The following is a 27,074-nucleotide window of genomic DNA, read 5'->3' on the forward strand; positions in this document are numbered from 1 at the left end:
GTCTATGTGCATGAATACAGTTTTCTAACACTAAGAAGTGGTTCATTTGATCGGAATTTCAATAAAAAATAAAGTTGACTCCGATAATGGAAAAATGGATATAATGCCCTATTTTTGGTACATTCTGTGTTATCAATTACATAAATAATACAATACATGCTCAATTTAGAAACAATAGAAAATACAAATGACTAAAACTATGATTGGAATAATTCCAAGTACCATCATCCACACACAGCTAACTTTTTAAAATATGTTCAGACATCATACAATATATATAAATATTCACAAATATTTTAGTTTCTTACCAGAGTGCAATGATATATAATGTTCTGCAAACTTTTAAATATGTTAAAGCCCATTAATGTAATTCTAAATCATTTGTAAATACCAAATGGCATTACTATCATATTTATAAAATTTTAATTAGCTGATTTCCTATTTGTTGTATTTAGATTCCTTTTAATTTTCCCCTATGATAAACAAAATCAGAATAAGTATGGAGTTCTCTGATTATTACTTATGTTAAATACCTTTGATCATTTTGGTTTCATCTTTGGTGAAGCATTTTGCCATGGGGCTGCCTTTCTGTCACTGATTTACAGTTTTATTTTGCTCTCAGTATATTTTAGATAAAAGTCTTTAGTTGGATACAAACAGATGGAGAGATATACCATGTTCCTGGATTGGAAGAATCAACATTGTGAAAATGACTATTCTACCCAAAAGCAATCTACAGATTCAATGCAATCCCTATAAAATTACCAATGGCATTTCTCACAGAACTAGAACAAAAAATTTTACAATTTGTATGGAAACACAAAAGACCCCAGTAACTAAAGCAATCTTGAGAAAGAAAAAGGGAGCTGGAGGAATCAGCCTCCCTGACTTCAGACAATACTACAAAGCTACAGTAATCAAGATAGTATGGTACTGGCACAAAAACAGAAATATAGCTCAATGGAACAGGATAGAAAGCCCAAAGATAAACCCATGCACCTATATGACAAAGGAGGCAAGAATATACAATGGAGAAAAGATAGCCTCTTCAATAAGTGGCACTGGGAACACTAGACAGCTACATGTAAAAGAATGAAATTAGAGCACTTCCTAACACCATACACAAAAATAAACTCAAAATGGATTAAAGACCTAAATGTAAGGCCAGACAGTATAAAACTCTTAGGGGAAAACACAGGCAGAACACTCTAGGACATAAATCACAGCAAGATCCTTTTGACCCACCTTCTAGAGAAATGGAAATAAAAACAAAAATAAACAAATGGGACCTAATGAAACTTAAAAGCTTTTGCACAGCAAAGGAAACCATAAACAAGATGAAAAGACAACCCTCAGAATGGGAGAAAATATTTGCAAATGAAGCAACTGACAAAGGATTAATCTCCGAAATATACAAGCTGCTCATATAGCTCAATATCATTAAAAAAAAAAACCTAATCCAAAAATGAGCACAAGACCTAAATGGACATTTCTCCAAAGAAGACATCTACAGATTGCTAACAAACACATGAAAAGATGCTCAACATCATTAATCATTAGAGAAACGCAAATGAAAACCACAATGAGGTATCACCTCACACTAGTCAGAATGGTCATTATCAAAAAATCTAGAAACAATAAATGCTGGAGAGGGTGTGGAGAAAAGGGAACCTTCCTGCACTGTTGGCAGGAATGTAAGTTGATACAGCCACTATGGAGAACAGTATGGAGGTTCCTTAAAAAACTAAAAATAGAACTACCATATGACCCAGCAATCCCACTACTGGGCATATACCCTGAGAAAACCATAATTCAAAAAGAGACATGTACCACATGTTCACTGCAGCATATTTACAAAAGCCAGGACATGGAAGAAACCTAAGTGTCCATCGACAGATGAATGGTAAAGAAGATATGGCACATATATACAATGGAATATTACTCAGCCATAAAAAGGAGTGAAACTGAGTTATTCGTAGTGAGGTGGATAGACCTAGAGTCTGTCACACAGAGTGAAGTAAGTCAGAAAGAGAAAAACAAATACTGTATGCTAATGTATATATATGGAATCTAGAAAAATGGTACTGATGAACCTAGTGGCATGGCAGGAATAAAGACGCAGACGTAGAGAATGGACTTGAGGACATGGGGAGGGGGAAGGGTAAGCTGGGACGAAGTAAGAGAGTGGCATGGACTTATATATACTACCAAATGTAAAACAGATAGCTAGTGGGAAGCAGCCACATAGCACAGGGAGATCAGCTCGGTGCTTTGTGATAACCTAGAGAGGTGGGATAGGGAGTGTGGGAGGGAGGCTCCAGAGGGAGGGGATATGGGTAATATGCATACATATAGGTGATTCGCTTTGTTGTACAGCAGAAACTAACACAACATTGTAAAGCAATTAATTAATGTAATGTAAAGTAATTAAGTAATGTAAAGCAATTACTCCAATAAAGATGTATATTAAAAAAGTCTTTAGTTGGTTGTACTGCAAATACCTTTCCCTCTCTGTGACTCTGTTAATGCTGTTTTTTCCTTAACATAAGTTCTTAAGTGTAATGTAGTCATTTTGTGTCTTGTTAAATCTTCTCCACCCACCTAAAAGTCAAGAAGGTATTGTACATTATCATCTAAAGGCTTTGTTGTTTTGCACTTTGCTTTTAGGTCTATAATCCAAATGTAGTTATTTTTATAATAACAGTCCAAATTAAGTTTTTTGTGTGAACACCCAATTATCTAATTATTAATTATTGAAAATCTCAACCATTCCACATTACTGTGCCATCTTTGTCATAAATCAAGTATTCTGATATCTACTTTTATACCCTTATGTTCCACTGGCCAATGTGTCTATCCTTTCAAATATTTCCTTTTGCCTACATTTCCTTTCTTTCTGGGACTCCAGTAAAACACAGATGATATCTGTCTGTATCCTCAATGAGTCTTATCCTTTTGTCTGTATAGTATTTTCTCTATTTTTCCTCTTTAAGCTCCTTCTTTCATAGCTTCATCTGAACTATATTTTCCAGTTCACTAATGCTCACTTCTCATTTGTCTAATGTGTTAAACTAGCACATTGAATGCATTTCAGATATTTTATTTTCTGATTCTAAAACTTGTCTAGTTCTTTTTCAAAGCTGCCTTGTCACTATCTTATAATTTCTAACTTCCTACCATCATGTACTATCTTTGCTTTTTTTTCAACTTGCTAAGTATGATGGCTTTCTTTGTTTGATAATTCCAATATCTCAAGACTTTTTGGTCTGCCTATTGTCTGTTGGTTCTGCTGCTTCTTGCTCTCAATGCCATGTGAGTGTGTGTGTGTGTGTGTATCTGGTTATATTTATGAGCTGAACACTATATGCAAAAAAACTATTATATGATTAATTTCAGACCTAGGATAATTATACCTTCTCCAAGAGGATGTTTGTTTCTTCCAGGATGCTGGGGGTTATTAACAGTCTACATATTTTAATCCAGGTTTGACCACTTAATCCAGGTTAGATCACTAATAGGATAAAATGTCAGGAGGCAAATTTGTTAAAGGACGTAATGTACATATTAAAAAATATATTTCTGCTATAAACACCATTTCTTTTCATACAACTTATGTATGTCCAAGAGAATTTACATAGTTTGTATATTGGTTGGGTTAATGATAACTGTATCAGTGAGAACAATTACCCTTTTTAAACATAGCTTACAACTTAAAAGATGGAACAATTCTCACAACTATTACTACAGCAACTTCAACTGCTTTTTCAGTTAACTCTTAGGTTTAACGGGTAATCATCTTATCTACAAATATTGATAATTTCATTACTTTCTTTTCAATTCCTATACCTTCTATTACATATGTTGCTCCATTATAATAGAAAATGCTTTGATCAATTAAACCCTTATTCACATAAAAGTGGATAGGGAACTTTTAGATATGGATGGCCAACTGTACTACACCATAAATATAAGGGACTTGAGCAACTGCAAATTTTGGTATTCACAGGGGGTACTGGAACCAATCCCCTGTGGATACCGAGGGAGGACTGTACATTCAAATTATGTCAGCCATTTATATAAAATAATTATTGGTGGGGTGATCAACATGGTGAAGGAGTAGGACAAGGCACCTTCCCCCCACAAAAACATTAAAAACACATCTACAAGTGGAACGATTCACATAGAACATTTACTGAACACTGGCAGAAGACCTCATACTGCCCAAAGGGCAAGAAAACCTCCATGTAACAGGGGAGGACAAAAGGAAAACGAAAAAGAAATCGGGACAGGGCCTGCACCCCAGGGAGGGAGCTGTGAATGAGAAAAGGTTCCTGAATTCTGGGGAGTCCCCTCACTGGTAGGGAAATCAGCCTGGATGGAGGGGAGCTTTGGAGCCTAGGAGGAGAACGCAGCAACAGGTTTGCAGAAGGCAAAACAATCACCTACACAGAAGGTCATCACTGCCACCCTGTGCTCCCCCACCTGAGATGCTCAGCTGTTGGTGAGGGTGGGGGCTAGTTGCTGAAGTACAGGCTTCAGGGGTCAGACCCAGGGAAGGGACCAGGGTTGGCTGCATGGAGACAGCCTGAAGAGGCTGGACTGTGGCAACAGAGGGGGTACTCAGAAGAACCCAGGGCCTGCCACAGAGGCAAGGTGCCATTGTTGGGGGGTGCAGGGGGAGGGGGTGGAACCACCATTAAGAGCTCCTTTCCCTGTGAGTGCTCCCAGGCAACAGGACACTGCCCACAGGAGCTGTTGGTGGGGGGGCGGTGTACAAGTCATCACCGCCATCCTGGGCTCCAGAGGTGGGCACAGGCCGCCGCTATGAGACCTAAAAGCAGGCTGCCCTCACTATCCCAGGAGTGCACGGATAGCAGCCGCCCATAGGAGACCCCCAAGCAGGTGCCAAGCCCTGCCCCCACTGTCCTGTGAGTGCACAAGGGCCGCTGAACCCACACACCCCACATAAAAAGGTAAAGGCCAGCACACACTGAGGAAAGAGACAGCAAGCATCCAAACTAAAAGCAGCCCCTCTATTTTGGAAAAGATGGTGGAGTAGAAGGACTTGAACCCCCCTCCTGCCATAAAAATACCAAAATTACAACTAACTGCTGAACAACCAACAACAAAAAAAGACTGGAACCTACCAAAAACGATATTTTACATCCAAAGACAAAGAAAAATCCACAACAAGATGATGGGAGGAGTGCTTTTGTGACATAATCAAATCCCATACCTGCCAGGTGAACAACCCACAAACTGGAAAATTATACTGCAGAGGTTCTCCCACAAGAGTGAAAGTCCTGAGCCCCATGTCCGGCTCTCCAGCCTGAGGGTCTGGCATCAGGAGGAGGAACCCCCAGAGCATTTGGCTTTGAAGGCCAGCAGGGCTTGAGTGCAGGAGCTCCAGAGGATTGGGGGAAACACAGACTCCACTCTTGGAGGGTACACACAGGTTTTACATACACTGGGACCCAGCACAAAGCAGTAATTCCATAGGAACCTGGGCTGGACCTACCTATGAGACTTGGAGGATCTCTGGCAGAGATGGGGGTCAGCTGTGGTTATAGTGGGGAGGGGGAGCAAGAACACTGATGGCAGAGGCCCCAGAGAATATTGATCAGCATGAGTTCTCCCAGAGGTCATCGCCAGTTTGGTATCAAGACCTAGTCCTACCCAACAGCCTACAGGCTCCAGTGCCAGAATGCCTCAGGCCAAACAACCATCAGGATAGGAACACAGCCCCATCCATCAGCAGACAATGTGCCTAAAGCTGTACTGAGCTCACAGCAACCTCTAAGCACACCCCTTGACATGGTCCTGCCCAGTAGAAGGACAAGACCCAGTTCCACCCACCAGTGGGCAGGCACCAATCCCTCCCACGAGGAAGCCTGCAAAAGTCACAGGACCAAACTTACCCAGCAGGGGGCAGACATCAGAAGTAAGAGGAGCTACGATCCTGCAGCCAGTGGAAAGGAGACCACAAACACAGAAAGTTAGACAAAATAAGAAGACAGAGAAATATACACCAGACAAAGGAATGAGATAAAAAAACCCATAAGAACAACCAAATGAAGAGGAGATAGGCAACCTACCTGAAAAAGAATTTAGAGTAATGATAGTACAGATGATCCAACATCTCAGAAAAAGAATGGAGGTACAGATCAAGAAGATACAAGAGATGTTTAACAAAGAACTAGAAGATTTAAAGAACAGAGATGAACAATACGATAACTGAAATGAAAAATACACTAGAAGGAATCAATAGCAGAATGATTGAGGCAGAAGAACGAGTAAGTGAGCTGGAAGACAGAATGGTGGAAATCACTGCCACAGAGCAGAATAAAAAAAAAAGAATGAAAAGAAATGAGGACCGTCTATAGAGACCTCTGGGACAATATTAAACACACCAACATTTGCATTATAGGGATCCCAGAAGGAGAAGAGAGAAAGAAAGGGTCTGAGAAAATATTTGAAGAGATTATAGCCTAAAACTTCCCTAACATGAGAAAGGAAACACTCAAGTCCAGGAAGTGCAGAGTCCCATACAAGATAAACCCAGGGAGTAACACACTGTGACACACAGTAATCAAACTGACAAAAATTAAACACAAAGAAAAAATACTAAAAGCAATAAGGGAAAAACAATAAATAACATACAAGGGAATGCCCATTTCAGCTGATTTTTCAGCAGAAACTCTGCAGGCCAGAAGGGAGTGGCATGATATATTTAAAGTGATGAAAGGGAAAAAACTACAACCAAGAATACTCTACACAGCAAGGCCCTCAGTCAGATTAAATGGAGAAATCAAAAGCTTTACAGACAAACAAAAACTAAGAGAATTCAGCACCACCAAACCAGCTTTACAACAAATCCTAAAGGAACTTCTCTAGGCAAAAAAAGAGAAAAGGCCACAACTAGAAACAAGAAAATTATGAGTGGGAAAGCTCACTGGTAAAGGCAAACGTAAAACAAAGGTAGGAAATCACCCCCCACACAAATATAATATCAAAACCAGCAATAGTGAGAAGAGGAGAGTACACATGCAGGATATTGGAAATGCACTGGAAATTAAGAGACCAGCAACTTAAAACAATATTGTACATACATAGACTGCTATATCAAAGCCTCATGGGAATCACAAACCAAATACCTGCAATAGATACACACACAAAAAAGAAAAAGCAATCCAAACACAACACTAAAGATAGACAAGTCAAAAGAGAACAAAGAAAAAGGGAAGAAAAAAGACCTTCAAAAACAAATCCAAGGGCTTCCCTGCTGGTGCAGTGTTTGAGAGTCCACCTGCTGATGCAGGGGACGCGGGTTCGTGCCCCGGTCCGGGAAGATCCCGCATGCCGCGGAGCGGCTGGGCCTGTGAGCCATGGCCGCTGGGCCTGCGCGTCCGGAGCCTGTGCTCCGCAACGGGAGAGGCCACAGCAGTGAGAGGCCCACGTACCGCAAAAAACAAAACAAAACAAAAACAAAACAAAAAGAAACAAATCCAAAACAATGAACAAAACAGCAATAAGAACATACATATTGATAATTACATTAAATGTAAAAGGATTAAATGCTCCAACCAAAAGACACAGACTGGCTGAATGGATACAAAAGCAAGACACAGATATATGCTGTCTACAAAAGACCCACATCAGATCTAGGGAAACATACAGACTGAAAGTGAAGGGATGGAAAAGGGTATTCCATGCATATGGAATTCAAAGAAAGCTGGAGTAGCAATTTTCATATCAGACAAAATAGACTTTAAAATGAAGACTGTTGCAAGAGACACAGAAAGACACTACATAATGATCAAGGGATCAATCCAAGAAGAAGATATAACAGTTGTAAATATATATGAACCCAACATAGGAGCACCTCAATAAATAATCAAGTGCTAACAGCCATAAAAGGAAAACTCAACAGTAACACAATAATAGTGGGGCACTTTAACACCCCACTTTCATCAGTGGACAGATAATCCATGTAGAAAATCAATAAGGAAACACAGGCCTTAAATGACACATTAGACCAGATGATTGCATTGATATTTATAGAGCATTTCATCCAAAAGCAGCAGATTATCCAGGATTGATCACATACTGGGCCACAAAGCAAGCCTCGGTAAATTGAAGAAAACTGAAATCATATCAAACATCTTTTCTGAGCACAACACTATGAGATTAAAAATCAACTATAAGAAAAAAAGGTAAAAAACAAACAGGTGGAGGCTAAACACTATGCTACTAAACAACCAATGGATCACTGAAGAAAGAAAAAGAGGAAATCAAAATATACCTAGAGACATAGGCTTCCCTGGTGGTGCAGTGGTTTAGAATCCACCTGCCAATGTAGGGGACACGGGTTCGAGCCCTGATCTGGGAAGATCCCACATGCCACGGAGCAACTAAGCCCCTGCAACACAACTACTGAGCCCACGCTCTAGAGCCCACAAGCCACAACTACTGAGCCCACAAGTCACAACTACTGAAGCCCACATGCCTAGAGCCCATGCTCTTCAACAAGAGAAGACACCACAATGAGAAGCCTGCACACCACAACAAAGAGTAGCCCCCACCTGCCACAACTAGAGAAAGCCTGCGCACAGCAACGAAGACCCAATGCAGACAAAAATAAAAACAAAAAAAAATACCTAGAAACAAATGAAAACAAAAGAATGATGATCCAGAACCTATGGGATGAAGCAAAAGCAATTCTAAGAGGGAAGTTTATAGCAATACAATCTTACCTAGGAAATAAGAAAAACCTCAAACAAACAACCTAATCTTACACCTAAAGCAACTAGAACAAAAAGAACAAGCAAAACCCAAAGTTAGTAGAAGGAAAGAAATCAAAGATCAGAGCAAAAGATAAATGAAATAGAAATGAAGAAAATAATAGAAAAGATCAATGAGACTAAAGGCGGGTTCTTTAAAAAGATAAATGAAATTGATAAACCTTTAGCCAGACTCATCTAGAAAAAAAGGGAGAGGGCACAAGTCAATAAAATTAGAAATGAAAAGGAAAAGTTACAACTGACACCAAAGAAATACAAAGGATCATAAGACACTACTACAAACAACTGTATGGCAATAAAATGGACAACGTAAAAGAAATGGACAAATTCTTAGAAAGGTACAACCTTCCAAGACTGAACCAGGAAGAAACAGAAAATATGAACAGACCAATCACAAGTACTGAAATTGGAACAGTGATTAAAAAACTTCCCACTGGGCTTCCCCAGTGGCGCAGTGGTTGAGAATCTGCCTGCCAATGCAGGGGACACAGGTTCGAGTCCTGGTCTGGGAAGATCCCACATGCTGCGGAGCAACTGGGCCCGTGAGCCACAATTACTGAGCCTGTGCATCTGGGGCCTGTGCTCCGTAACAGAGGCTGCGACAGTGAGAGGCCTGCACACCGCGATGAAGAGTGGCCCCCGCTTGCCACAACTAAAGAAAGCCCATGCACAGAAACGAAGACCCAACACAGCCATAAATAAATAAATAAATACATTTAAAAAGGAAAAAAAAAAAACTTCCCACTAACAAAAGTCCAGGACCAGGGAGCTTCACAGGTGAATTCTTTCAAACATTTAGAGAAGAGTTTACACATCCTTCTGAAACCCTTCTAAAAACTGCAGAGGAAGGAACATTCTCAAGCTCATTCTATGAGGCCACCATCACCCTGATACCAAAACCAGACAAAGATACGATAAAAAAAGAAAATTACAGGTATCGCTGATGAACACAGACACAAGAATACTCAATAAAATACTTGCAAACCAAATCCAACGATACATTAACAGGATCATACACCATGATCAAGTGGGACTTATCCCAGGGATGCCAGGATTCTTCAATGTCTGCAAATCAGTGTGATATCAACAAATTGAAGACTAAAAACCATATGATAATCTCAATAGGTGCAGAAAAAGCTTTTGATAATATTCAACACCCATTTATGATAAAAACTCTCCAGAAAGTGGGCATAGAGGGAACTTACCTCAACATAATAAAGGCCATATATTGATTATCAGTCTAAAGCAAGCAGATATAGGAAGGGTTTAACATACTTGAAAAACAGCACAACCACAAATCAAAAACATACAATAGATTCACAAAAACCAAAAAGAAGAGAACACAAGCATAAAATGAAAGGAAATCATCAAACCACAAGAAGAAGAAGAAGAAAAAGAAACAAGAAACAAAGAATCAACTGGAAAAAAAGGTTGAAATGGCAATAAATACATATGTACCCATAATTACCTTACATGCCAATGGACTGAATACTCCAATCAAAAGACATAGAGTGGCAGACTGGATAAAAAAACAAGAGCCTACAATATGCTGTCTATAGAGACCCACCTCAGGGCAAAGGACACAGACAGATTGAAAGTGAGGGGATGGAAAAATATTTCAGGCAAACGGAAATGACAGGAAAGCGGGAGTTACAATACTCATAACAGACAAAATAGACTTTAAAGACTATGAAGAAAAATAAAGAAGAGCACTATATAATGATAAGAGGATCAATACAAGAAGAGGATGTTACCCTCATCAACTTATATGCACGTAATATAGGAGCACGCAAATTCATAAAACAAATAATAACAGACATAAATGGAGAAATCAGTGGAAATACAATAATAGTAGGAGACTTTAACACCCCACTCACATCAACAGACAGATCTTCCGGAGGAGAATCAATAAGGCAACAGAGATCCCAAATGATACAATAGAACAGTTAGACTTAATTGATATTTTCAGGACATTACAACCAAAAAAACCAGAATACACATTCTTTTCAAGCGCACATGGAAGATTCTCTAGGATTGACCACATACTAGGGCACAAAACTAACCTCAACAAATTTAAAAGTACAGAAATTATTTCAAGCATCTTCTCTGACCACAATGGCATGAAACTAGTAATCAATCACAGGAAAAGAAATGAGAAAAAAATGACTATGTGGAGACTAAACAACATGCTACTAGAAAACCAATGGGTCAACAAGGAAATTAAAAAATAACTTGAGACAAACAACAATGAAAACACAACCATACAAAATCTATGGGACACAGCAAGAGCATTTCTTAGAGGGAAGTTCATAGCAATAGAGGCCTTCATCAAAAAACAAGAAAACCTTAAGTAAACAACCTAACTTACCACCTAAAAGAATTAGAAAAAGAAGAACAAACAGAACCTAAAGTCAGCTCACCAAGAAGAAAGAGAACCCAAATAAACAAAACAAGAAATGAAAAAGGAGAAATCTCAACTGATACCACAGAAATACAAAAAACCATAAGGGAATACTATGAACAATTATATGCCAACAAATTTGACAACCTAGAAGAAATGGGCAACTTTCTAGAAACATAGAGCCCACCAAAATTGAATCAAGAAGAAACAGATAAATGATGTGAACAGACTGATTATTTGAAGTGAAATAGAATCTGTAATTTAAAAAACTCCCTACAAACAAAAGTGCGGGACCAGATGGATTCACAGGCAAATTCTACCAAACATACAAAACTTATACCAATTCTTCTCAAACTCTTCCAAAAGACTGAAGAGGGAACACTCCCAAAGACATTCTATGAAGCCACCATCACCCTGGTACCAAAACCAAAGACATCACCAAAAAAGAAAATTACAGGCCAATATCTTTGATAAATATAGATGCAAAAATTCTCAACAAAGTATTAGTAAACCGAATCCAACAACACATAAAAAAGATCATACACCACAACCAAGTGGGATTCATCCCAGGTTCACAAGGCTGGTTCAACATTCGCAAATCAATCAATGTAATAAACCACAGTAGCAAAAGAAAAGTAAAAAACCACATGATCATCTCAATAGATGCAGAAAAAGCATCTGACAAAATTCAACATCCATTCATGATAAAAACTCTTACCAAAGTGGGAATAGAGGGAACATATCTCAACATTCTAAAAGCCATTTATCACAAACCCACAGCCAGTATAATACTCAACAGTGAAAAGCTGAAAGCCTTCCTGCTAAAATCTGGAACAAGAAAAGGATGCCCACTCTCACCACTTCTATTCAACACAGTATTGGAAGTCCTAGCCACAGCAATCAGACAAGAAGAAGAAATAAAAGGTATCCTAATTGGAAGGAAAGCGGTAAAATTGTCACTATATGCAGATGACACGATACTATATATAGAAAACCCTAAAGACTCAACACAAAGACTATTAGATCTAATAAATGAACTCAGCAAAGTAGCAGGATACAAGATTAACATTCATTTATTTACATTAACAATGAAATATCAGATAGGGAATGTAAAAAAATATATGTATATACCTTTTAAAATTGCACCCAAAAAAAATACCTAGAGATAAACCTGACCAAGAAGGTGAAAGACTTATACACTGAGAACTATAAAACATTAATAAAGGAAATAAAAGAGGATTCAAAGAAATGGAAAGATATCCCATGGTCTTGGATTGGAAGAATTAATATTGTAAAAATGGCAATACTACCCAAAGCAATCTACAGATTTAAGTGATCCTTATCATATTACCCATGACATTTTTCACAGAACTAGAATAAATAATCCAAAAATTTATATGGAACCATAAAAGACCCAGAATTGCCAAAGCAATCCTGAGGGGAAAATAAAAACAAAGTAGGAGGTATAACTCTCCCAGACTCCAGCCAATACTACAAAGCTACAGTAATCAAAACAGTGTGGTTTTGGTACAAAAACAGACATACAGATCAGTGTAACAGAATAGAGGCCAGAAATAAACCCACACACCTATGGTCAATTAATCTTTGACAAAGGAGGCAAGAATATAAAATGGGAAACAGTCTCTTCAGCAAGTGGTGCTGGGAAAGTTGGACAGCTGCATGTAAACCAACGAAGTTAGAACACACCCTCACACCATGCACAAAAGTAAACTCAAAATGGCTTAAAGACTTAAACAATAGACATGACACCATAAAACCCCTAGAAGAGAGCATAGGCAAAACATTCTCTGACATAAATCGTACCAATGTTTTCTGAGGTCAGCCTCCCAAGGCAAAAGAAACAAAAACAAAACAAAACAAATGGGACCTAATCAAACTTACACGCTTTTGCACAGCAAAGGAAACTATTTAAAAAAACGAAAAGACAACCTACGGAATGGGAGAAAATATTTGCAAATGATGTGACAAACAAAGGCTTAATCTCTAAAATATACAAATAGCCCATACAACTCAACAACAACAAAAAACAAGCGACCCAATTGAAAAATGGGCAGAAGACCTTAATAGACATTTCCCCAAAGAAGCCATACAGATGGCCAGTAGGCACATGAAAAGATGCTCTACATCACTAATTATTAGAGAAATGCAAATCAAAACTACAATGAGGTACCACCTCACACATGTCAGAATGGCCATCATAAAAAGTCTACAAATAACAAATGTTGGAGAGAGTGTGGAGAAAAGGGAACATTCCTACACTGTTGGTGGGAATATAAGTTGGTACAGTCACTACAGAAAACAATATGGAGGTTCCTCAGAAAACTAAAAATAGAATTACCATATGATCCAGCAATCCCACTCTTGGGCATATATCCAGACAAAACTATAACTCAAAAAGATACACACGGGCTTCCCTGGTGGCGCAGTGGTTGAGAGTCCGCCTGCCGATGCAGGGGACGTGGGTTCGTGCCCCGATCTGGGAAGATCCCACATGCCGCGGAGTGGCTGGGCCCGTGAGCCATGGCCGCTGAGCCTGCGCGTCCGGAGCCTGTGCTCCGCAATGGGAGAGGCCACAACAGTGAGAGGCCCGCGTACCGCAAAAAAAAAAAAAAAAAAAAAAAAAAAGATACACACACCCCAATGTTCATAAGCAGCACTATTCACAATAGCCGAGTCATGGAAACAACCCAAATGTCCATTGACAGATGAACTGATAAAGAAGTTGTGGTACATATATACAATGCAATACTACTCAGCCATTAAATAAAAATGAAATAATGCCGTTTACAGCAACTAGAGATTATCATACTAAGTGAAGTTAGAAAGAAAAAGACAAATACTAATACTATATGATATCACTTACATGTAGAATCTAAAATACGGCACAAATGAACCTATCTACAAAACAGAAATAGGGACTTCCCTGGTGGCACAGTGATTAAGAATCCCCTTGCCAATGCAGGGGACACGGGTTTGAGCCCTGGTCCGGGAAGATCCCACATGCCGTGGAGCAACTGAGCCCATGCACCACAACTACTGAGCCCGTGTGCCACAACTACTGAAGCCTGTGCTCCTACAGCCGGTGCTGCGCAACAAGAGAAGCCACCGCAATGAGAAGCCTGCACACCGCAATGAAGAGTAGCCCCTGCTCACCACAACTAGAGAAAGCCTGCACACAGTAACAAAGACCCAACACAGCCAAAAACAAATAAATAAAATTTATAAAAAAAAAAGAAAACAGAAACAGACTCACAGACATAGAGAACATACTTGTAGTTGCCAAGGGGAAGGGAAGTGGGGGAGGGAAGGACCAGGAGTCTGGCATTAGCAGATGTAAACTATTATATATAGGATGGATAAACAACAACATCCTACTGTACAGCACAGGGAACTATATTCAATCTCTTGTGGTAAACCATAATGGAAAAGAATATATATAAAAAAGAGTGTCTATAGGTCTATGACTGAGTCACTTCGCTGTACAGGAGAGATTGGCACAACACTGTAAATCAACTATACTTCAATTAAAAATTTTTAATTTAATTAAAAAAAAAGATAACATAGATAAAAGTGAAGTTTGGCAATACAAAACATTTGCAATCTTAACAGTTGGCAAATATGTCCAGGGGAGCCAAAATAAATTTAGGATGTTTTGTCCATTTGCCACATTCAGAAAGCTTCCATTTTACTGGCCTGCAACCCTTTATTCCACAGCTTCAACCAAAAGTCATTTGTGACTTGGAGTACACCTTACATTTTAAATAACTCCCTGTAACAAATAAGATCAACTTACTTGACCAAAACTAGTAAATATAGATACTTTTCTTCCTTTGCTTCTACAAATCACCCTAAGCTCACTAGCAAACTTTTAAGACATGGCTCAAATTTCAAAGCAGATATAAGCTGAACATAATAGCAGACCAATAAACAACTTTAATATTCTTTCCATAAAATGTAGTTACTAGTTATTCTCTATTCATCTGGGCTTTCAAGTCATGGTCAAAATATTCAATATTTTCATATCCTAAAACTTTCTCAGCTAATAGGAACAAAATCTATTTATGTTGGAATTTCATTTTTTTAAAAACTTGGCATTTACATAAGAGATATGAATATTGTTTGCTTAGAAATATTTTTGTATGAGTCACATTAGTAACCAAGTTTGGGAAATATTATACATAGAAGTCTAACTAAGAAACACAATATATAAATGTATGTTACAATGCAATATGTAAATGGAGATATTATGCTCTTCAATGTGAGAAACCCATATTTAAGAAACAATAGGCAACTTCCAAAACTTTGCTTAGTTCTAGAACTTTAAGAACATTAGGAAAGCTACTTTACAGTTAGTTTTAAAGCAGTGATTTCTTTAAGTAGAGGCAATAGAGAAATTGTAGGGGAAAGGACTCAAGCTTTGGAGTTAAACTTTGGTTCAATCCTAGCATCGTCATTTACCATCTGCATGTACATGAACAAATTAATTAAGCTTTTCAGTCTGAATCTATAAAAGAGGGACATTTTATGAGCTTATTCCATAGATTAGAAATATGTGAAATATGTCTAGTACAATAAAATGGTAGCTGTAATTTACAATGAAGCATTTATAAATTGCAATGAGGTTATTATGAACAAAACAATAGAAATTTAAATGACGATTACCTTTTAATCTAAATGACTCCTGCTATTTAGGAGATCTTATAGAGTTAAGGCTCTAGTAGATGCATTAGAAAAAAAAATTTTTCGAGTAGCCTCAAAAGCAATAGCAAAAATAGAAATTTTTGTAGACCACAATCCTGATAAAGGTAAAACACTGGTATGGGAATCAAACTTGGACAGCGTGTTGAATCTTACTTCTCCCCATGGACAAAATAGAGATGTTACATTAAATAATCTGTATGCTCATTTCCAACTCTAAAAATACATGGAACTAAATAAAGTGGTTGAGAGTAAAGGCTGTGAAGGCAGACTGCCTGGATTCACACCAGCTGTGTAGCCTCAAGCAAGTTTCCTAATCTCTCAAGCATGTTTGTTCTCTACAAAATGGGGATAATAATGGTACCTATCTCAGAGTGTCATGAGGATTAAATAAATACACTCAAAGTACATAGAATGGTGGATAGCACATAAAAAACAGTTAATAACTGGTAAGCCATATTATTAAAATGAAAATATCTCGTTATTAATTTAAAAAAATTTTTTTAAAGCTGGAAAATCAGGGCAAAGGAGAAATTCATGTTCTTGTTTCATGAATAAAATAATATTCAGATCATTGTTATTGTTGTTTTAGGGAAAAAAAGCATCTACTCCTGTTTCATTGTGTTCTGGCAGAATGCATAAAACACCAAATTAAAAGTATAACTTCAAGCTAAAAAGACTTAGTGTCCCCTCCTCTAATCTAGACTAAAACATCTCAAAACTTTAGGAAGAGAAATGAAACAAAACAAAAAATTATGAAACATGAACTTCTCGTTTTGGCAACAGATTTGAAAACTGCCTCCTCCCCATGTCAAGTGAGATAATATGGCTGATCCAGCCATCTTGCTATAAATGAAACTGTGCTGCATCTGTGGATTCCCTCCCTTCCTTGGATATGAAGCTGGTCTTGTTACATCTGTCAAACCCAGTGATTGCTAGTGCTTCCCCTACAGAGAAATTAATGGTGATTATGGTTTTTCTGGTTTGGGTCAAAGGGCTCCTCCAAAAAGTTGCATCAGAACCCCATGGAATCTGCAAATGACAGTAGCAAGGAAAGGCATATAAAATCTCATGTGAAAGACCTGAGAAAATTCCTAAACAAAAGAGCAAGCCATGGGGTATGCTTCCTTGGGTATCTGGACACTTTCCTACCTTTTTATCCTTATGTGAATTGTCAAGGATCAATTTCAGAAAAGCCTATGGTTGAGCAATAAAACTAGCACCAAATGCCTATGGTACTGTGTAAGTACTTCTTATTGACTTGTTTAAGGAAAAAAAGTACAAAAGAGGAAAGCAAGTAGCAAATTCAATGAACATAACACAAATTGCAGGAAACAACAGCTGTAATGTTGCATTTTAAAACTGGAATGAGATTATGAACAAAACACAACAGAAGTTAATGGTAAAATTCCAGCTTTTTAATGTACATGACTTGGAATGATACTACTGACTCATTCTGAAAGTGTTATTAAATTCAGTAAAACTAACAAAAAACAAAGCTATCCATGTGGGGTTATCCAGAGATTCTACTCAAATGAGGTCCAAGATTTCTTAGGTATGACATCAAAAGATAATTTCATAAAAGAAAAAAATGGATAAATTAGAGTATAGCAAAATTCAGAACTGCTCTTCAGAAAACAAGAAAAAAGGCCACTTGGAGCAAATATTAGCAAGTCATACATCTAATAAAGGACTTATATCTCAATACAACATGAAAACAAACAACAGTTTTAAAAATTGCCGAGATCTGAAATTCTCATGACAAGTAATCACATGAAAAGGTACTTAACGTCTTTAGCTACTACAGAAATAGCAAATAAAAACCACAATGAGTTACCACTACACACCTATAAGAATGGTTAAAAAACAAAAACAAAGAGATAACTCCCATACATTGCAGGTGAGAATGCAAAATGGTACAGCCACTTTGGAAAACAGTTTGGCAGTTTCTATAAAGTTAAACATGGCTCATACGTTTATCATACAACCCACACCAGGTAAAATAAAACCTATGTTAACACAAAACCTCGTCTATGAATGTTTACAGCAGCTTTATTTATAATCACCAAAAACTAATTTCAATGTCCCTCCATTGAGTAATGAACACACTGTGAGACATCCACATAATGGAATACTGCTCAGCAATATGAAGGAATAAACTGATATTATAACACAACAACATAGATGAATCTCATATGAATTATGCTAAGTGAAAGAAGCCAGACTCAAACAGCTATACACTGTATGATTTCATGTATATGACACCCTAGAAAAGTGTTTAGGGACAGAAAACAGTTTAGTTGCCAAGTACTGGGGGTTGGGAGTGGGACTGACTACAAAGGGGCGGCAGGGAATTTTGGGGGGTGATGGAACTGCTCTATATTTTGAATGTAGTGGTCATACAACTATATGCACGTGTCAAAATCACAGAATTGTACACTAAAAAGGGTGAATATTACTGTATGCAAATTTTTCCTTAATAAAAAATTTTTGTTTAAGTTATGTAAAACTAAAAAAAACCCAAACTACTGACATGCAAAAAAGCTTAAAATAAGAAAAAGTGGCTAAGCCCATTTTGGGAAGTAAGGTCTAAGCCACATTGCGCTCCATGAGGCAGATTAGTCTCATGTTTGTGTCTGTTTGGTTTTACTTTTCTGGTAGTAAAATGAGAGTACATTTGACTGCCTAAAAATATACTTTAAAAAAATAAACCTACTCTAAAATGTTTTGTTAATAACAAATGCCCACTAGGTCATTAACTCAATGAAATCCATCATCCTACATTCCCATCCGCTCCCTTCAGTCTCTCAACATCTTTTTAATATTTAGACTATCTAAATACCATGTCAAAACACTCTTCATCTCTAAATTTCATCAATTTATTTCAAATTCTCTATAAATTTTACTTTTCAACAAGATCTGTTTTTCCCTTGATACTTCTATCAGTTATATCCTTAGCTCAGCAATTTTTCCCTGTCACCTTAGTCCAGGTCCTTATCTCTTGCTCTTACCTAGTCTTCTAGATTACAGTCTACCTCTACTTTCATTGATCCTACCTATGGCTGACTATTTGATCTACTCAAAAGGCTTTAGTTTCTCATTTTTTTCCTGCCACATTGGGTCTGCCCCCAACCAATCAGTTTTCCAGTGGAAATCCATCCACTGAAGGATATTTTAATGGGACAGAGGGGAAAATCAGTTTTACACTTTAGTATTACTCTCACAGAAATGTGAAAAATGGGTTTAGATTATATTATTAAAAAGCTAATCAGTATCAATATCAATTAGGAATGTTAAGCAAAAAGTTCAAGGAAAATCTAATTGGAAGAATTTGAGGTGATCTCACGGAACACTGGGCAGAGCACAGATTAGTTAAATTAAAATTAAGTTTAGGGACTTCCCTGGTGGTCCAGCGGTTAAGACTACACACTCCCAAGGCAGGGGGCCTGGGTTCGATCCCTGGTCAGGGAACTAGATCCTGCATGCTGCAACTAAAAGATCCCACATGGTGCAACTAAGGATCCCCCATGCTGCAACTAAAAAAAAGATCCTACACTCGGCAGTGAAGATCCCACGTGCCACAACTAAGACCTGGCACAGCCAAATAAATAAATAAATTGATTTTTTTAGAAATTAAGTTTAAAAAGTTAATTGCATCATACTGTTATCCATAGTGGCTGTACCAATTTACATTCTCACCAATAGTGTAGGAGGGTTCCCTTTTCTCCACACCCTCACCAGAATTTATTATTTGTAGAGTTTTTGATGATGGTCTTAAAAAACTGAAAACAGAGCTACCATATGATCTGGCAATCCCATTCCTGAGGATATAAACCATAATTCAATAAGATACATGCACCCCAATGTGCATTGCAGCACTATTTACAATAGCCAAGACATGAAAGCAACCTAAGTGTCCACCGAGAGATGAATGGATAAAGAAGATGTGGCATATATATACAATGGAATACTACTCAGCCATAAAAAAGAATGAAATAATGCCACTTGCAGCAAGATGGATGGACCTAGAGATTGTCATACTAAGTGAAGTAAGTCTGAGAAAGACAAATATCATATGATATCACTTATATGTGGAATCTAAAAAAATACAAATAAACTTATTTACAAAACAGAAACAGACTCACAGACATAGAGAACAAATTTATGGTTACCAAAGGGGAAATGTGGGAAGGAGGGATAAATTAGGAATTTGACAGTAACATACACACTACTATATATAAAATAGATAAACAACAAGGACCTACTGTATAACCCAGGGAACTATACTCAATATTTTTTAATAACCTATATGGGAAAAGAATCTGAAAAAGAATATATTATACATATAAACTGAATCATTTTGCTGTACACCTGAAATTAACACAACATTGTAAATCAACTATACTTCAATTAAAAAAAAAAGTTAATTGCATCAAAGACACAATGCCTACACCACAAGCAGCAGTTACCAAACAGCAACTAATGCATACAAAACTCTGATAGATACACATTAGTCTTGAATAGCTAAATTAATACCTTGCCACTCAGCGGGTGTACTTCTGACTAGGACTTTCTGCATAACTTTTAGGATTTTTGGAAATGCAGAGTTTCAGGCTCTCCCCCAAAACTACTTAATTCCAGTTTTGGGGATTTTAACAAGATCCCCACATGTTTCCTATGTATATTAAAGTTTGAGAAGCACTGGCCTAAAACAGGAGTTGGCAAACTCTGTAAACAGCTAGCTAGTTAATGTTACATTTTGCAAGCCATTAGGTGACTGTTGTAACTATTCAACTATGCTGTTTATCATAAAGATAAAAAGGTCGATACATTAAGAAGGTATAATTAAAGATGTATATACACCTAGAAACAGAGCCCCAAAATACATAAGGCAAGAAAATGACAGAATTGAAATGAGAAGTACACAATTTAGTTAATTTTAATGGAGATTTTCAGTATCACTCTCTCAGAATTAGAAAATCAACAAGGATATAGATACATGAACACCACAACCAACCAACATAACCTAGCTGATATTTATGGAACATTTTAATCAACAACATCAGCAACTTACTCTTTTAAAGTAAACACGATGTATTCTCGAGAATACAACATATGCCAGGCTACAAAACAAGTCTTAATAAAAGACTAAAATCATACAAACTACGTTATCCAATCACCTGGAATTAAATTAGAAATCAATAATAGTAAAAATGTGGGAAATCCCCCAAATATTAAACTATCACACAATAAACTTTTAACTTTAACACAGGTCAAAGAAGAAATTGCAAAGAAAATTAGAACATATCTTGTGAGACAGCACAGTCCTGTTTAAAGGATAGATATACAAGTCAATGGAACAAAAAAGAGAGTTCAGACACTGATTTTGGACAAAGGTGCCAAGGCAATTCAACAAGGGAAAGGATAGTCTTTTCAATAAATGGTGCTGGACCAATTAGAAAGTCATATTAAAAAAAATCCTTACCTCATACCATAACAAAAATAAACTCAAAATGGATCATATACCTAAATGTTAAAACTAAAATGATAAAACTACCGGAAGAAAACTATAGGAGAAAAATCTTTGTGACCAAGGCCTGAGCAATGAATATCTTAGATGTGATCCTAAAAGCACAGGCCATAAAAGAAAAAGTTGGGGCTTCCCTGGTGGCACAGTGGTTGAGAGTCCACCTGCAAATGCAGGGGACATGGGTTCGTGCCCTGGTCTGGGAAGATCCCACATGCTGTGGAGCGGCTGGGCCCGTGAGCCACGGCCACTGAGCCTGCGCGTCCAGAGCCTGTGCTCCGCAACGGGAGAGGCCACAGCAGTGAGAGGCCTGCGTACCGCAAAAAAAAAAAAAAAAGAAAAAGTTGATAAACTGAACTTCATAAAGCTAAAAACTTGCACTCTTCAAAAGGTATCATTAAACAAAAAGATAAGCCACACACTAGGAGAAAATATTTCTAGATCATATATCTGATAAAAAGGCTTGTACTCAGAATATAAAAAGAATGCTTAAAATTCAATCATAAGGAGAACTTCTGCTGCCAGTGTCCTTGTCCCCGTGATGAGCCACAGCCACCCATTGCCTCTGCAGGGGACCCTACAACACCAGCAGGATATCAAATCCCTAACAGGAGGGCAGACTGGTTCTAAGGGGGCTGATCCACCGCCGTGTGGCTGACAGGGTCTTGGTGCTCAGGTTGGATGTCAGGCCTGAGCCTCTGAAGTGAGAGAGCCAAGTTCAGAATACTGGACCACCAGAGACCTCCCAGCCCGAAGTAATATGAATCAGCAAGAGCACTCCCAGAGATCTCCATCTCAATGCTAAGACCCAGCTCAACTCAACGACCAGCAAGCACCAGTGCTGGACACCCCATGCCAAACAACAAACAAGACAGAAACACAACCCCACCCATCAGCAGAGAGGCTGCCTAAAATCATAATAAGTTCACAGACACCCCAAAACACACTACTGGACGCAGTCCTGCCCACCACAAAGACAGGATCCAGCCTTATCCACCAGAACACAGGCACAGTCCGCTCCACAAGGAAGCTTACATAACCCACTGAAGCAACCTCACCCACCAGGGGCAGACACCAAAAACAATGGGAACTACGAATGTGCAGCCTGCGAAAAGGAGACCCCAAACACAGTAAGCTAAGCAAAATGAGGAGACACAGAAATATGCAGCAGATGAAGGAGCAAAGTAAAAACCCACCAGACCAAACAAATGAAGAGGAAATAGGCAGTCTACCTGAAAAAGAATTCAGAATAATGATAGTAAAGATGATCCAGAATCTTGGAGACAGAATGGAGAAAATACAAGAAACGTTTAACAAGGACCTAGAAGAACTAAAGAGCAAACAAACAGTGATGAACATCACAATAAATGAAATTAAAAATTCTCTAGAAGGAATCAATAGCAGAATAACTGAGGCAGAAGAACGGATAAGTGACCTGGAAGATAAAATAGTGGAAATAACTACCGCAGAGCAGAATAAAGAAAAAAGAATGAAAACAATAGAGGATAGTCACAGAGACCTCTGGGACAACATTAAACGCACCAACATTCGAATTATAGGGGTCAGAGAAGAAGAGAAAAAGAAAGGGTCTGAGAAAATATTTGAAGAGATTATAGTTGAAAATTTCCCTAATATGGAAAAGGAAATAAGTCGAGGATGTGCACAGAGTCCCATACAGGATACATCTGAGGAGAAACACGCCAAGACACATGTTAATCAAACTATCAAAAATTAAATAAAAAGAAAAAATATTAAAAGCAGCAAGAAAAAAAACAAATAATATACAAGGGAATCCCCATAAGGTTAACAGCTGATCTTTCAGCAGAAACTCTGCAAGCCAGAAGGGAGTGGCAAGACATATTTAAAGTGATGAAAGGGAAAAACTTACAACCTAGATTACTCTACCCAGCAAGGATCTCATTCAGATTTGACAGAGAAATTAAAACCTTTACAGAGAAGCAAAAGCTAAGAGAATTCAGCACCACCAAATCAGCTTTACAACAAATGCTAAAGGAACTTCTCTAGGCAGGAAACACATAGAAAGAAAAGACCTACAATAACAAACCCAAAACAATTAAGAAAATGGAAATAGGAACATACACATTGATAATTACCTTAAATGTAAATGGATTAAATGCTCCAACCAAAAGATTCAGACAGGCTGAATGGATACAAAAACAAGACCCATATTTATGCTGTCAACAAGAGACCCACTTCAGACCTAGGGACACATACAGACAGAAAGTGAGGGGATGGAAAAAGATATTCCATGTGAATGGAAATCAAAAGAAAGCTGGAGTAGCAATTCTCATATCAGACAAAACAGACTTTAAAATAAAAACTACTACAAGAGACAAAGAAGGACACTACATAATGATCAAGGGATCAATCCAAGAAGAAGATATAACAATTGTAAATATTTATGCACCCAACATAGGAGCACCTCAACACCTAAGGTAAATGCTAATGGTCATAAAAGGGGAAACTGACAGGAAGACAGTCATAGTAGGGGACTTTAACACCCCACTTTCACCAACGGACAGATCATCCAAAATGAAAATAAATAAGGAAACACGTGCTTTAAATGATACATTAAACAAGATGGAATTAATTGATATTTATAGGACATTCCATCCAAAAACAGCAGAATACACTTTCTTAAGTGCTCATGGAACATTCTCCAGGATAGATAATATCTTGGACCACAAATCACGCCTTGGTAAATTTAAGGAAATTGAAATCGTATCAAGTATCTTTTCTGACCACAACGCTATGAGACTAGATATCAATTACAGGACAAAATCTTTAAAACATACAAACACAGGGAGGCTAAACAATATATTACTTAATAACCAAGAGATCACTGAGGAAATCCAAAAGTACCTAGAAACAAATGACAATGTAGACAAGACAACCCCAAGCCTATAGGATGTAGTAAACGCAGTTCAAGAGGGAAGTTTATAGCAATACAATCCTACCTCAAGAAACAAGAAACATCTCAAATAAATAACCTAAACTTACACCTAAAGCAATTAGAGAAAAAATAACAAAAAAACCACCCAAAGTTATCAGAAGGGAAGAAATCATAAAGATCAGACGAAAAATAAAAGAAAAAGAAATGAAGGACACAATAGCAAAGATCAATAAAACTAAAAGCTGGTTCTTTGAGAAGATAAACAAAATTGATAAACCATTAGCCAGACTCATCAAGAAAAAAAGGGAAAAGACTCAAATCAACAGAATTAGAAATGAAAAAGGAGAAGTAACAACTGACACTGGAGAAATACACAGGAACATGAGGGATTACTACAAGCAACTATATGCCAATAAAATGGACAACCTGGAAGAAATGGACAAATTCTTAGAAAAGCACAACCTTCCAAGACTGAACCAGGAAGAAATAGAAAATATAAACGGACCAATCACAAGCACTGAAATTGAGGCTGTGATTAAAAACCTTCCAACAAACAAATGCCCAGGACCAGATGGCTTCACAGGCAAATTCTATCAAACATTTAGAGAAGAGCTAACACCTATCCTTCTCAAACTCTTCCAAAATATAGTAGAGGGAGGAATACTCCCCAGCTCATTCTACGAGGTCACCATCACCCTGATACCAAAACCAGACAAAGATGTCACAGAAAAAGAAAACTACAGGCCAATATCACTGATGAACATAGATGCAAAAATCCTCAACAAAATACTAGCAAACAGAATCCAGCAGCACATTAAAAGGATCATACACCATGATCAAGTGGGGTTTATCCCAGGAATGCAAGGATTCTTCAATATATGTGAATCAATCGATGTGATACACCATATTAACAAACCAAAGGATAAAAACCATATGATAATCTCAATAGATGCAGAAAAAGCTTTCAACAAAATTCAACACCATTTATGATAAAAACTCTCCAGAAAGTAGGCATAGAGGGAACTTACCTCAACATAATAAAGTCCAGATATGACAAACCCACAGCCAACATAGTCCTCAATGGTGAAAAACTGAAACCATTTCCACTAAGATCAGGAACAAGACAAGGTTGCCCACTCTCACCACTATTATTCAACATTGCTTTGGAAGTTTTAACCACAGTAATCAGAGTAGAAAAAGAAATAAAAGGAATCCAAATTGGAGAAGAACAAGTAAAGGTGTCACTGTATGCAGATGACATGATACTATACACAGAGAATCCTAAAGATGCTACCAGAAAACTACTACAGCTAATCAATGAATTTGGTAAAGTAACAGGATACAAAATTAATGCACAGAAATCTCTGGCATTCCTATACACTAATGATGAAAATTCTGAAAGAGAAATTAAGGAAACACTCCCATTTACCACTGCAACAAAAAGAATAGAATACCTAGGAATAAACCTACCTAAGAAGACAAAAGACCCGTATGCAGAAAACTATAAGACACTGATGAAAGAAATTAAAGATGATACCAACAGATGGAGAGATAGACCATGTTCTTGGATTGGAAGAATCAACACTGTGAAAATGACTCTATTACCCAAAGCAATCTACAGATTCAATGCAATCCCTATCAAACTACCACTGGCGTTTTTCACAGAACTAGAACAAAAAATTTCACAATTTGTATGGAAACACAAAAGACCCTGAATAGCCAAAGCAATATTGAGAACGAAAAACGGAGCTGGAGGAATCAGGCATCCTGACTTCAGACTACTCTACAAAGCTACAGTAACCAAGACAGTATGGTACTGGCACAAAAACAGAAATATAGATCAATGGAACAAGATAGAAAGCCCAGAGATAAACCCATGCACATATGGTCACCTTATCTTTGATAAAGGAGGCAAGAATATACAATGAAGAAAAGACAGCCTCTTCAATAAGGGGTGCTGGGAAAACTGGACAGTTACATGGAAGAGAATAAAATTAGAACACTCCCTAACACCATACACAAAAATAAACTCAAAATGGATTAAACACCTAAATGTAAGGCCAGACACTATCAAACTCTTAGAGGACAGAACACTCTATGACATCAATCACAGCAAGATCCTTTTTGACCCACCTCCTAGAGAAATGGAAATAAAAATAAAAACAAACGGGATCTAATGAAACTTAAAAGCTTTTGCACAGCAAAGTAAAACATAAACAAGATGCAAAGACAACCCTCAGAATGGGAGAAAATATTTGCAAACAAAGCAACTGACAAAGGATTAACCTCCAAAATATACAAGCAGCTCATGCAGCTCAATATCAAAAAAACAGACAACCCAATCCAAAAATGGGCAGAAGACCTAAGTAGACATTCTTTAAAGAAGATGTACAGATTGCCAACAAACACATGAAAAGATGCTCAACATCACTAATCATTAGAGAAATGCAAATCAAAACTACAATGAGGTATCACCTCACACCAGTCAGAATGGCCATCATTAAAAAATCAACAAACAACAAATGCTGGAGAGGGTGTGGAGAAAAGGGAACGCTCTTGCACTGTTGGTGGGAATGTAAATTAATACAGCCAGTATGGAGAACAGTATTGAGGTTCCTTAAAAAACTAAAAATAGGACTACCATACGACCCAGCAATCCCACTACTGTGCATATACCCTGAGAAAACCATAATTTAGAAAGAGTCATGTACC

General features: G+C 37.6%; 1 protein-coding gene across 1 annotated transcript in view; it reads right to left on the minus strand.

The window, feature by feature from the left end:
- The window catches only part of TMEM168 (transmembrane protein 168), a gene marked incomplete at both ends in the record, with an annotated part of 43,662 nt that overhangs the window by 13,239 nt on the left and 3,349 nt on the right, over positions 1–27,074 (minus strand). The gene's annotated exons all lie outside the window — the stretch shown is intronic.

This window comes from Hyperoodon ampullatus (assembly GCF_949752795.1).
Source record: "Hyperoodon ampullatus genome assembly, chromosome: 9".
NCBI lineage: Eukaryota > Metazoa > Chordata > Mammalia > Artiodactyla > Ziphiidae > Hyperoodon > Hyperoodon ampullatus.